Below are 14,458 nucleotides of genomic sequence, written 5' to 3'. Positions count from 1 at the left end.
ATCAGCTCTGTGACCTTCAGGGTTATTCTCCCTGTTCTTTTAATTGTGGATGTACATTGGTGTTGCCACCATGCAAATGTCTTTTTAAAATGAACTATCAGACAAAAAAAAAAAACCTATGAAGCACGACTGATTTTTAATATACTCTACTTTGTTATTGCTGGGGAACGAAAAATCAGATCAATCAGAAATAGATGTTTAACGTTGTTATTCTTGGTGGGAAGAATCAAGCCTGCCTGACCAGTAGGATGTCCTTAATCACATCAGGCTGCAACCTTCCTTTCAAACTGCCTGCTGTGACTTTGCACTTGAAAAGGAAGACGCTCCAACTCATCCACATGTGAGGCTGAGAGAGCGTGCCTCTCATTAGGGGTCAACCGCTCATGTTCTGGCTGCACAGCAGGCTCCTGGTTCAAATCAGGCTGTGTTTGTATGAATAAGGCTCATGCAGTCTCCACTTGACAAGCATACATGGATCTACAGGCTGGGCTGGTTGGGATCTATCCGGACTGGCTCTACTTAGAGGTTTTTTTTCCCCGTGTTGGGATTCTGTTCTGAGCTTCCATGCTGCACTTACAGAACAGGTTGTTTTCATTTTGGCTCATAAAATAATCTGCTCTAACTTCAACATTAGATTTCCTATCGCCACACTGTCACACGCACTCCTATTGTGTTGGAATTAGCTCCCGGTCATGTGATAACAAACTTCTTTCATTGAAAATAAACACTTGGGCTGAATTTCATGTAATCTTGTCACCATGCCAAAAGAGCCTCGCTCTTCATACCACAGCATGTAGGAGTCAAATTAAACGTCTGGGCCTCTCGTTTAAGCTCCGCCACACCAATCCCCATGAGTTTAACTGAGGAGACAGATGAGAGCGCCACCTGAAGTGAGCCGACAGGGGAGCTGGAAGGAGTGTTACTCCCCCAGCAGAGGGGAGATAAGGGGATGAGTTTTTCCTTTGCCAGTTGGTCCAGCGATAGCAGAAGTCCGCCGGCTTGGCCGAGCTCGATAAGCCTGGCTGTGCCATCCTGTGGGGCTTATCAACTCCACCAGCGAGCCTCAACAGTTAGAAAATGTTTATGACTTTGGCGTCAGTTTGTCTTCCTGAGCAGCAGATTGTGTAATATGGGGAAAATAATGACTACGTACATGTTGTAAAGATGTCACATATTTGATATAAATCAATAATGTGACCTGGTGAATCCTGCAAGTTTCTGCCTCAAATAAAGTCACTCAGGCTGAGGTCAAATCAGATATGTTAACACAGCGTAGTAGAGCTCTGCCAGACAGCTCTCTATAGTGACAGAGAAAATAATCAAGTGAGGGGAATACATTTCCCTTGCCATTTCTTTTAATGAAACAGTGCTAAGAAAGGAGGAGATAAGTGTGGAAAAAAGGACAGAGACAGAAGAAGAAGAGGAGAAAGAAGTTGGTGGAACCACAAGTCATTTTCATAGGCAGGAAGACGCTGGGAGATCAGTTACATCAGTCTGTCCAGACTGAAGACAGCTCATTTAGTCTGAGCTCTTATCGCACCACATCACAGTCCCTCTGGATCAGAAACAGGATGCTGAGAAAAAACCCAGCTCACTCCATTTGAATCTGAACAAAGATCTCAGGGCTCAGTGCAGCAAACTGTACTTGATTTATTGTGTTCAACTGACTTTAAAACCAAGATTAAACACTCATTGACACTGGGGCAACTCGCCTTTGAAAATAATAGCTGAGTTTGTTATAACTGCCTGGAGAACTAGATGGGAGGGTTTTACCCTGCACCTGGACCAATCAGAACAGGTTTCAGAACCACTTGTGATTATCCAAACCATCAAGTGCTCATTGTTCATTTACATCTCTTGTTGTAAATACATCTGGCACAGATGTTGACTAACAAGAAAGCTTCACTCAAAAGAATCAGGATGTCTTGTTGCTGTGACAAAATTGTGTATTTGGTTAATGTGTATTTAATAAAATCTGAGCAAACTAAAGGAAATGACAAAAAGCATGAGGGTTTATGGGTATACAGAGATGGACGGGGGCTAGCTGGTCCAATAGTCTTTGAGACAAAGGCACCATCCCCGCCAAGTTCTTACTCTGACCATATCTACACCGAATCCATACTTCAAATGTAAATCTAAATGCTAAAAAGAAAAAAAATCCATAGACTTTTTCTCAAGTCCAGGCTCTATTGATTATAAAGCACTTTTATTGGATTTTTCTTGTCCTGTTCATTCATGTTCTTATCACTAATTTGCTTTCTCTGTTGCTGTCGTTTAAGCACTTTGTAACTTTGTTAGTTATCATCATAGTAGTGGGATACTTTCGTAACACTAGACTCGTATTAAGTGTTAGTAGTATTAGTACCATTACAAATGTAGTGTTGGGAGTAATGCATTGCCAAGTAACAAAGTGTTACAAATGTGTTACTTGTATCTTGTGTCACAAAGTAACACATTACTGTAATTCCACCTCTTTTGACAGTAACCATTAATGTAACTAATTCCCTTTTCAATAAATGAATAATGCAGTTACAATTACATGTTTAAATGGACTTGTTACTTTCTTGACGGCAGACAAATGTACTCTATTGTAACACAGGAGAGAAGAACTCCAAAAGGTGTCAAGAAATGTGATTAAAACTATAAACCACCATGAACAGACACAAACTCCACCTAAATCACACCTAAAAGAGGGGTTGCTTCTGTCACATGGACATGGTTTAGGTCGGATCAGGGCTGTGGGCCTCGTACTGCTGCTCCACTCCGTACTGCAGGGTCACCTGTGGGAAGTGAGCCCCTGCCCACTGAGTGCTACCCCCTCTAATGAAAGCACAGCGCTGTAGTTGAGCAGCTTCCTTCCTTTCATTGAGATGCAGCACAACAAAACCTGCTAACAGGCTCCTCAGCTCGCCTCTTAAGCTTTCATCACAAACACAGGAACATCCCACCAACAAGCTCAAACCAAAGCCCACTGACAACAGATCTCCTCCGTCACATGCAGAAGCACTGACAGATCACTTTCATCGATAAAGGCCTGAAGGACGGAGGATTGTAGCCATGGTAAACACTTCATTTCTAATCTGTAGGAGGTAGTTGGTTCTATATTAACCACATACTTCCATATATTGTCCTGAGGGGCTCATAACCTCTGAACTGGGTGCACGGTATGGGGCTTTTGTGTGCCCTGTGCTTCCTCTAGTGCTTGTGACTATTTGCTTTATGAGTGAGCACGATGGCGACGAGTTCAACCAGTGGCCAAAGACTGAGCTCTCCCAGCATACCCAGCTAAATAAAACAGGCCTGCTTCACGTCAGCCATTAGCAGACGGGTGTTGTTCTTTCTCCAAGCCACTGCCTGCTTGATAGTTATTCTCACTCAATGGTCTTCCAGCAAATGTACATTAAACAAACACTGGGAGAGGGGTCCCAAGTCAGCAGTGGAGGAAATGGTTAAAGTGGGTGTAGGCGGATCCCAAACACAATGTATGGCAAAACATTCATTCACGCACAACCACAACTGTGAAAATAAAATAAAATCAGGAGTGAGAACAGATGTAAGAACTCTAGAAAGAGTTTGCAATTTTGAAGCAGCATCCAATGTTTTAGTGTTCGGATGACTGAGCTGTAGGGTTTTTACAGTGTCGATTAGTCTGATGATTATTTTCACATTTAGTCGATGAATCGTTTAGTCGATAAAATGTTAAAAAAAAGCCCAAAGTAACGACTTCAAATTGACTCTTTGGTCCAAATATAAGTCCAAAACCCAGACTCTTCATTTACTGTCATAAATGACTATTAGAATGTATTAGTTCTTGTTCTCTTTTTCTATCTTTCTTCCTAGTTTGATTGTTTAAATGTTTGTTGTTGTCTGTGATTAGCAGTCAAAAACTACCTTATAAAGTATGTCTCATGGGAAAAGAAGATGTAATTTGGGGTTGTCAGGCTGTAAAGGATCTCTGTACCTGGGCACCTGCTCACCAGCCTCTAACTGATGTATGTGTGTTATTGAGTGCAGTGGCAGGTGGGATGAAAGAGTTCTTGGCTCTGTTACGTTTCAACCTGGGACCCCTAACATGTCCTAATGGAAGTGAGAGAGCATGGTGGTCTTTTTGTCAAGTTTTGAGAGAGTTCAAGTTAGATGTTACGAAAGCCGTATTCATTATCACAGAAAAACAGCCTTTTCGTGCACCTCGTCCATTATAGTGTTTAGACAAACATGCAATATATGCAGCTTCAAGGAAACTACATCTGACTGTGCTCGGAATCAACTACACTTCTGCAATTATGCAAACTTCCCTGTCAACATTCATATTGTATATTTCCTGAAATATATTTCTGTATGAAATTCTGAAAAATGGATGTGTGGGAAAAAGTGCATGAACTGGTCCATCCCGGTATATTATCACACAGGAGAGGCCTAACGCCCTGACAAACACTGCATGAGAGCGCATTATTTTCTCCAGAGTGCTGTTCTCACTGTCGTTCTCGGGCTATTTTTTCACTCTTGGCCTCAATAATAAATAAGCCCCACGGGTCTTTACATCTGCTTATCGCTGCTGCCACAGTAATCTGACACAGACGTTTGCCTGGTCTGACATTTACCCAGAAGACGAGGAGAGCATTCCCTTTTCTCATCCTGGTAAATCTGTTTGCCATTAGCCGGTGTCAGACAGATGCAGGGACCAAATCCATAAGCTTCACTCAGGAATGGCTTGGTCATGCAAGGGTCAATCACTCACGGTTCATTATTTCAGGCGCAGCAGAAGCATTCCTGCCACAGCAGCAGTGTGACGTGACAGAAGATAGTTTGAAAGGTCAAGTCCAAATGTAAAGAAGTTCAGGACTGGGCTCCACCTGCTTTTTGTGAATCCTTCGCTAAGTTTGAGTGTAAAGTCTTAGTAAGTACCAGCTAACTCCAAACGAGTGATTTACTACACTGGGCTGCACAAGTTAAACTTAGGGAATGTCTTATATAACAAAGGTTTTAGTGATCTATAAATCACTTCTTAAGCAACATCTGCTGTGCTGTCCAATCATAAGCGATTGCAGCACCAAGAGCTGTAATATAACCTTCAAAAATAACATTTCTAATGAACCACCAATCTTTTGAATGTGGGTACGACTTCATGCATATTTGCATTCACGTAGAACTCTGAGCGGAAATATCTGATTAATCTAATCTAACTGACAATATTTAGCTTATGTTGTTAGCAAATGTAATTTAAAGTCTTCTCAGCTGACGTCATTCTTCTAAAACCTATTCACCAATTTTACTCCTCAGGCTAAATGTTAGCATGCTAATAACTGACAGTTAGATAGTATGTATAAGTATGTAGTAACAATCATCTCCACATCGTAGTTTATGTAGTGCACTCTGTTTTAATGTAGTCACACATAAAATTCCACTCAGCGTTGTAAGAGTGTGAACTTCAGACCTCGGGTGGAGTATATGATGCACATCGTCACAGTTTGTTTTTAACTGTTGCTAAACCCCATATTACATTGTATGATGCTGCAGATGTTGTTATGCAACCTGCATGGAGCTACAACAGCATTAAAAGTGACAGATTCATTCATCGCTACTTCATTATTCTAATGAGCATCGTGTCACAGTTGCCATCAGATCCAAATGAGAAAATGCATTTGCACCTATAAATTCATATGTTTTGTATTATTTTCTACTTCTGCGTCTGGCTGAGGGAGACGGTACATATTTTCAGTGTGACAGGCCAAACTTTCATAGGGGATATAAACGACTGAGTTGGAGCGAAATTCACAGCCGGTAATTATGTAAATAGTTGCACAATCAAACGGTTTCTGCTCACCACCGAATGCTTTACAGTCACAAACAACAGGGAGCATGAAGCTCGATAAACAAGCTGTTATGAAGAGTCATGATAATAGTCTAAATTATGGGTCTGTCTTAACCAACTCCAGCTGTTACTACTTATCTTACAGCAGGCGTGTGAAGTATCTTCATTGTTCTGAATGAATGGATGTGATTTAAAAGGGCTGGTTCACCCATATTACTACAGAATGTCTGTCTCTTGCAGATTCTGGCCAGTTCTGGTGCATCTTTGATAAAATACTCCAAAAAGTGCAAAGGTACGAGTTTCAACGTGTCTCCCTGTGACCTTTAAAGTGAACTTAAACCAACACTGCATGCATGCACACATATACAAACACATACCTTCTTAGAAAACTGCAAATATTATCACATCAAGCTGTTTATACAACCCAAACACGGCCTGTTACATTTGAAGTTAACCATTTCTTTCCAAATTGATGGTGTTTCTATCACTGATTTGGCTTTAGGTGTTAAACAGTCACGAGAAAAATGTCAAGAACAAACTGATGGTCTCCCATATACAGTAAATGGACTGTACTGTGTAGCCCTTATGTAATTAACATGCTTCCTACAATGACTAACATGTGGAGAAACATTTAAACAGCTGGATCATCATACAAAAGACACCATTCAACACATGTTCTGCTTCATGTGGCTGCTGGAAATTCTTTGATATCATCAGTAAATCGCTTTAAATCAACACTTTCAAGAGGGATTTTCTTTCCGCTGAAACTTGCATGACTGTTGTTTATTTCTACTGGATGCCGGGCCGGTTTTTCAGTATGTAAATGTTTAAATTCTTTACATTTAACAGGACTCATTAATTATATCATATACACAAAGCTCCTCCCAGCTGTGTGGTCTGCTGTGTCGTTTGCGTGACAAGTCATTTTCTCTTCTTCCTCCCTTTTCTTCTTCTCTGACATGCCTCCATCCACCAATCTCCCTACATCCTGTGCAGTGAGAGCCCACTCCTCATGTCATTTGAGTCAGGATGTTGTTTTTGGTTTTCTTTTTACCTCCCCCCGCCTCGTTTTCCTATTTCTATGGGAAGTCCTGGGTTGTGGCCCAATCATTTTAGTTTTTATTAAGATGTGGTGATAACGTGGCAGGTTGATTACCGCGTGGAGCCACATGAGGAAAGGGTGTGGTGAAGGGCCCTCAATTAGGCGTCATTTAAAGAAGCCTGCGCTAGATAAAGCAATTACAACATCACTGCAGGGAGGCTCCGTGTTGACAAGCAGCGTGACATCAGGATGTACTACAGAGGAAGCTGCAGCACTGGCTATCAAAGGCCTCCATCCAAAAATAATATGACAGCAATTCCTTACAGGCTGGGTGGATTTAAAAGTGCAAGGACAAAGTTAAAAGCAAAGAAAAACAGCGGTGTAACGCTTTAACGCATCTCCACTCATGCTATTACTCTGCGATGCATACAAGCTCGACATGCAACACGGAGAAGGAAAATGCGGCGTCGCAGTGACATTACGTGATCAATTCGAGCTCTTTCTGCCTCTTTCTCCACCAGAACAAATGTCAGAATTACAATTTCACAGAGCGCTATCATTCAATTCATACTTGCAGCGGCCTGGGACTACAACATGCTTGTGTTATCTTTGTAATTGAGGAAACTAGAAAGTAAAGCAAAGATTTATCTGTGTGCGTGAGCAAATAGAAGGAGTCCCACGGCGCTGCTAAGTAACCAAACTGACCCCTCCCCCTCCCCAAACAGATGGCATACTGTAGCTGTAAACAGTGAGCATGGGTTGTAATGTATTCGTAGACATCATAGGTCTTCATGGAGCCAAACATGCACAGGAAACCTTCAGTGAATCTTTTCTCTCTAAATCTTTTCTAAACACCCAAAATGAGGTGCATTGTTAACTGAATTCATTATATTTCCACACTTACAAGCAAACCTTCTGCTGAGAGCTTAACTCAGGATTTAAACTAGTAACAACCAGACCCCCTTTGAAAGCATGAACGGGGTTCAGAGGTTCAGTTACTGTACATCGGCCTGCTGTCACGGAAAAAACACATAACTGCAATTTCTCTGTATCACGTTTTGCACATGTGGTCTTGGTCCCACAGCGTTCGTACTGTACTCACGCTCCTCTGTCTGCACTCAGCTTTGACTGATGCCTGCTGCACATCCCACGGTAACACGATAGGCACGCCGTTTAACCCTCCGCACACACCTGTTAAGCATTCAGTCGCTCTCAGCCGTCCTCAAGCAGCGCTGCCTATCAGCATCTGCAGTCGAGTGCGAAGCCTTTTTAGTACACAGGTGCATGAGGGAATGCTCATGTAATGAAGATGCCATGTTTGACTGACAGAAAGGTATTTCTCTCACTGAACCTTGTCTGACAATTCATTCAAGGCTTAAAGGTCTCGATTTTGGCCTCTACTTGTTGCTATAATTCCTTTCCATCTCACCTGAAACCTATCAGATATGTGCTCTCGTAACCCTGTGATGTCAAACGCTATGAGATGTAATTGCCCTTCACTTGAATAGCATGAAGGGCCACCGCAACATAAACACGATGAGAGCTTGCGATTGTTCTTGATTGCTAGCATCTAACATGCTGATTAGCCGCCTGCACAGGCTTCCCTCCGAGCGGGCTTATCAGGGTGTGCAACTGTTCCCCTCAGCCCCAGCCACAGGAAACGAGGGGTGGGGTACGTTCAGGGGGGTGTGGTGAGGCTGCAGCCCGGGGATGGAAAGGAGGAGTGTTTATGCGCTATCATCCTCTGCTTTCCAGTTCACACCACCATGGTGCATCAGCGGTGTTGGGGATTAAATGTGAGGAAGGCAACGTTTGTCACTGTGGTTCAGAGATTTCTCAACAAGCAAAGGCCAGATTGCTAATACATTAATATTCATGGTCCTGAGAGGATGGTTCCAAACCTCTGAATCGCTCCCAACACTCTGATTTGTTCAGTATTTCAAGTGAACTGATGGCTATGAAATAAAATTGCCATTCAGGCTCTTTATCACATTTGATGAACCCTAATCATTTTGGTGACCATCCCAAGTCAAGATTTCCCTCCATTCATGCTTCTTCTAGCATCATCATTACATATAGGTACTATCAAAATCTAACAGCAGATCGACATGAAACTAACCATTCACATTTCTTTTCTGCTTTCCTTCTAAGATGCCACATTTGCATAAGATATCTCATAATCAAATTTAAAGATTTTTGCACCATGGGAGGTAAACCCTTTTGATTTTAGTCAAGCTTTGGCTTTTCCCCTTCAGCCACCCTCAGAAAGAAAACAGTTTAAGTGCTGTATGAAACTCTAAGAACAGCAAAATCAAAGCTTTTAACTTGTTTTGTTCTTTAAAATGTGAAAATGTCAAGGGGACACAGTTCAATACATACTACAAAACAGCAAGTGAATGATAGCAACTGCCTCAAATACTTCTCTTTGTAGATAAGTGGGAAAAGATCATCCCATTGACAGATCTGATAACTAAGTTTACACAGAATTTTCAGAGTAAATAAAAAAATTCAAAGGAGATAAATCACAGCATCTCTAGTGCACACAACTCATGCATTTTCTTTAGTGTGGGTCTTCTGGTCTCTTCTGAAATAAGACAATCCTTTCTCCTCACCGCCCTGCCTCTCATCTTTAGCTTCAACAACAGTCACCCACTGAGCGTCTGAAGTCGGCTACTTCTTTGACCCAAGCATACTGACCCTGCTCCTGCTGTCACTTTAGAACAGGCTTAAGCAATAAAGACGCGTAAGGCAAAAACACAAAACAAAAAAAGACCTTTTCGAAGAAACTAAGCAGCACAAGTTATCTGGGAATATGAACTCTTTACATTTGTCTCCAACAGACTTTCAACACCTGCTAGTTCGAAGAAGACAAGACTTCTACAGCTGGACATTTGAAATATGCACCACACATGTGAAGACAACCCCATACATATCTAATACCAGCATATGTATTCATTTTCCAAGAAATTCCTTGTTCACTTCACAGGTGAAATGCTGGAGAGTAGAACGGTATTTACTGTACAATCTGTAAGACACTGTGACTCATGACAATGGGGACACATGCTGTTTCATAGCTGCCATATCTAGAATGTCTGTCTGATCCCAGGGAGAGCTGACAGGTTCACACCTGTCAAAGCGTCCTTGAGTAAAACGCTGAACCTCCATCTGCTCTCTGACCTCTGTGGTGACATGCAGACAGCATTTCAACCATGTCACAGAGGGATGTAAAAAAAAAAAAGACAACTCGTGTTCTAAACATGATTATGTTTCCGTCTTTCTGAGAAAAGTCATTGATCAAAGACCTGTCCGTCATCAGGCCAAAATAATTCTGCTAATTTGGATTTATTTGTTAATCTTGGATGAAACCGTCCTGAACAAAAGTGCACTTTTAATTTGAAGAATAAAGTCTAAACGAGAAGCCAGTGGAAGCCATGATCAGCACTGATATGGCTGGCTAAGTGGTGATCATGTGACTGCAGCTACATGAGGTAGGTGTGTCTGGTACCTTCCCAGCATGCACTGGGGGAACAGATACATGAAAAAGTCTCATTTAGTGTGTGTTTCTACAGTGTTACAGGTTTAATTTCATTCTACATTGCATACCACAATGTTCCCAACTATTTCCACACTCTTGTCACTGTTAAAGATTCAATAGCACCAGAAAATGTGTCAAGTCGACACAATGTTGGTGCCTGATTCCTGGGGGTTCCCAATGGATGTGAACTTTTAAGTGATAATAATCATGAGCCTGCTGTGAAAATTAAACCGTACAGAAGTCTCTCTAAAAGCAGCTTTAAATTGTTTGAACACCTGACAGTGGTAATCTGTTAAATTACATAGATGATAGTGTAACATTGTTTGTCCTGTACACATTGGTGTATTTGGCCATATGATCCAGGAAGATATATTAGCGCAGTTCTCTTATTATCAAAAGCTTTAAAACATTAAATATTTGACCATCAGTGGATATTTAGTTAGTTTGTCTAACCAATTTGCCTGCAAACTCACGCCCACACCTCCACAGACCCTGGTTACTTCTGCAGATACATGGTACGTCTTAATCATACATGTAGTATTTTTAACTTCCAGCTTCTGGCATTCTGAACTCTACAGGCACGACAAAACTGCAGCATCGCTCTGAACTTGCAACAGAGTGAAAGAAAAAACGGTACAACAAAAATTCCCCAATGGATGCACTGGTTTCACAGAGGACTTCAAAGTATCTCTATGGCCTCACTGCGAGGCAAGGTCAACCTTCACTGGAGGAATTCTCCTCCATTTGTTTATCAGGCCTCATAAATCCGGCTGGATTAGAAAATACATTGCTCATGCAGACCTCTGCAGAGCTCACGCACAGTTACGTAGAGAGCTGTATGTGATGTTACTTAGTTACCTCACCCGACAAAACTGCTATACAGTTCTGATTAATGAGGAGAAGGGACCTGGGTTTTGTCTATCACACCAACTGGCCTGTTTCCAATCAGCCACATACATATCTCCATATGAAGGAATCCTCCAAACTGAGGAATGTGGCGTTGATCCCCTGAGTGTCCAACAAGAGGCATGTACGCAGCTTCACACGAGTGCAGAGGTCTGCATGATGCAGTGTGAAAGGAGGACTCCTCCGAAGAGCGTACTAGTCCTTATTACAAGCGATAAGACAACACTTCAGTTTGGGGCACCTAACAACGACGCATGTGGAGCTGACCTTTGCATGAGAAAGAGCTGAACAAATCACTCAGAGGAATGTCCATACAAACATATCAGCTGCACAGTGGTGTCCCCCCACACAAGAGTCAAAACACTGAGTGAATATCAGGAGAAAAACGATTAAATTGATGGCAACTTTCAGGTTAAACTCTTCCCGACTTTTACACAAATCTGTACCTGCTTTTCTTGCTCAGATAATAGTCAATGTTTTCCAGTTTCATCAAAAAGGAATTACCGGAAGTGCATGTGAGGCACTGAATCTCCGAACCTCAGTTTGACCTTTACATGTGATCGACCAGGGGCTGTCCAGGAATGTCCTGACACAGACAACCGGAGCGAACTAAAGCAGCCATCTATCATCCAGCTCCTTCACTCTTTGATCCCTCACACTCACAGAGTCGTCTTGCAGTTACAACGAGACCAAGTGAACGCAGGATCAACTGTACAGTCAGTCTGGTTTCAAAGCAGTACAGAGGTCTGTGTAGTCATATATGTTGCGTAACGGCACGTGGAGGTCAGAGACAAAGGATGGAGCACATTTAGGCCTGATGGCTTGTTTATTTTCCACAAATCTGTGCTTTACGGTGTGGTTGTGAGTGAGTGGAGATAAATCACATAATGGTTTTCCTGGAATGTGAAGTTCACAGGGAGGCTAGATTAAAAGGGATTCGAGCTGATAAAGGAATTAGCTGTTTAACTGAGCTGTTTTTTTTTTCTCTGTTTTGTTGCTTTAATGTTGAAACAGTTTTCAGATTCTGAGAGCCTAAACAAGCCCACACATTTATATCCAGCAGCAGTAACAGTTTGACGAAAGTGCCAAATTATTCCCTATGACACTGACGGAGCTTATTAGAAAATGGAAACTGAGCCAGAATTTGACTCATTACATCATCACTGGATCTCCAGTTGCCTAAACTACAACTACTTTCCTGTGTGCACAGCACCAACAGAAGGAAACAAACAAAAAGCCAAACAAAGCAAGCATTTGTATTTGCATGGCTAGCTCCTCAATAACTGCAGCTGGCTGTAGCTAAACCACTGACTACTCTAGCAGCCCGAAATATAGCGCTAGTGCTAATCAGACCTGTTTTTCTTTTTCTCTGCCCTTTGTGTCAATCACTGTGTCCTGACTCTAGCTATACTCAAGGCACATGCATGAGTCTTATCAATCTTCTCATCTTATTGTGGGAAAGAAAGCAAATGGATGTACTCTCCTAAACTTGTTTTCCATCTCTGCAGAAAATCTTGCTTACTAGTGACAGTCAGGGGATTATAGCATGTTGCCACCATCCGTCTATTGGATTCAAGTCACTGAATTGTGTGCATTCAAGGTTAGAGAAGAAATGTTGACAAAAACAACAACCTCAGAGCACTGGTTCCTCTGGGATGCTGTGAAATTTGAGACTCAGAGCGTTGATTGTTACTGAACAGTCCTGACTGTGCAAACAGTTCTCATGCTTGCTGTCAAAATGCTGACAGATTACAGTTGAGTGGAGAAAAGTTGATCCTCTAGAAACCTATGGACATAATAATAGCTTAAATAATTGCAGATTGGAGTTTCATCGTTATACAAACATTTCTCAGGGTCAAAGTTTCTCTGGAGGCAAAAATAATTTGAGCAGAGTCAAACAGCCACAGTTTGTTTTACAGTCCAGAGACTGAAAATCGATAAAAGACACAAGAGCTAAAAGAAGAGAAAGCTAAAATGAGGGAGTATCTGTGACCGTCATGAATGAATGACTGTGGCAGTTGGACCACAAATCCTCCCGTGCTGTTCAAGTTCACCAGTTAGCTCACTTGTCTGTGGAAAAAAAAAAGCATGACTCCACCCACTGAAAAAGCCTCCACTGTGTGCCAAATACTAGAGTAAAACTAACAGCAGTGCAAAATGATGGAATAATGAGTCAGTGCGAGTGGATTAGTTCGAGCAGTGCTGCAAACCTTCTGATATCTGTCAACATTTGGAAGTAATTTCCCAAAGGGTCTGGGAAAACCCTCGCTGTGCTCAGCTCCAAGACAAACAGAGATGTGTTGCTGGCAGTGATTAACTACTCTGCTCATTCATAAAGCTCTTGGCCCATAATGAAGGACCTCTGGCCTGAGGTAATTTGGTGAGAGGCCTCAGATTATCACCACACTCACTGTGGGAGCCACTTAGTTGATCAGAACCTGCAGGCCAATCAGAGGAGTCAGCTTGGATGGTTTCCAGTGGGAAAGGAAGCACAGGCATGCACTGTATGTATGTGACAGTTGATCGTAAAGGACTTGAACTATGAAGTAACCTGATCACTTTTATTAACACTGTCTGTAGGGGGTCATGGGTGGGTCATGGGCAGAAAGACAATGTGCAGCATTTGTCAAAGTAATATTTTTTATGTATTTAAAATGTATTCAACAATGTATCACAGTTGCATTCCTTCATGCTGTTACTATCCAGCTGCTTTACTGTATATTGAAGTGAGTGGAAGACACTAGCTGTAATGTAATTAAGCAATGGCAGTTAACAGGAACAGTAGAGGTCAAGGTGAGATCTGAAAGCTTGCAGAGAGAACTGCTCATTGGATTGCTAGAAAGTCAAATCAAGTCCCCCATTTGACGGCAAAAGACCTTCAGGAAGGTTGAGCAGACTCTGCAGTGGTGGCGCACTGTTCTCCTGTGCAGCAGCACCTCACTGATACGATCTTCACGAACAGTCATCAGAAGAAAAACTTTTCCTGCATCCTCACCTCAAAACTCTGCATCAGAAATTTGAAAAGGAACATCTAAACAAGCCTGATGCATTTTGGGAAGAAGTCCTGTGCACTGATGAAGTTAAAATAGAACTTTTTGGCTGCTATGAATAAAGGCGCGTTTGGAGAAAAAAGGGTGCAGAGTTTCATGAAAAGAACACCTCT

Source organism: Chaetodon auriga, chromosome 18 (genome assembly GCF_051107435.1).
Source record: "Chaetodon auriga isolate fChaAug3 chromosome 18, fChaAug3.hap1, whole genome shotgun sequence".
Classification (NCBI taxonomy): Eukaryota; Metazoa; Chordata; class Actinopteri; order Chaetodontiformes; family Chaetodontidae; genus Chaetodon; species Chaetodon auriga.
The sequence above is the reverse complement of the archived record's forward strand: the minus strand, read 5'-3'. Positions refer to the sequence as shown.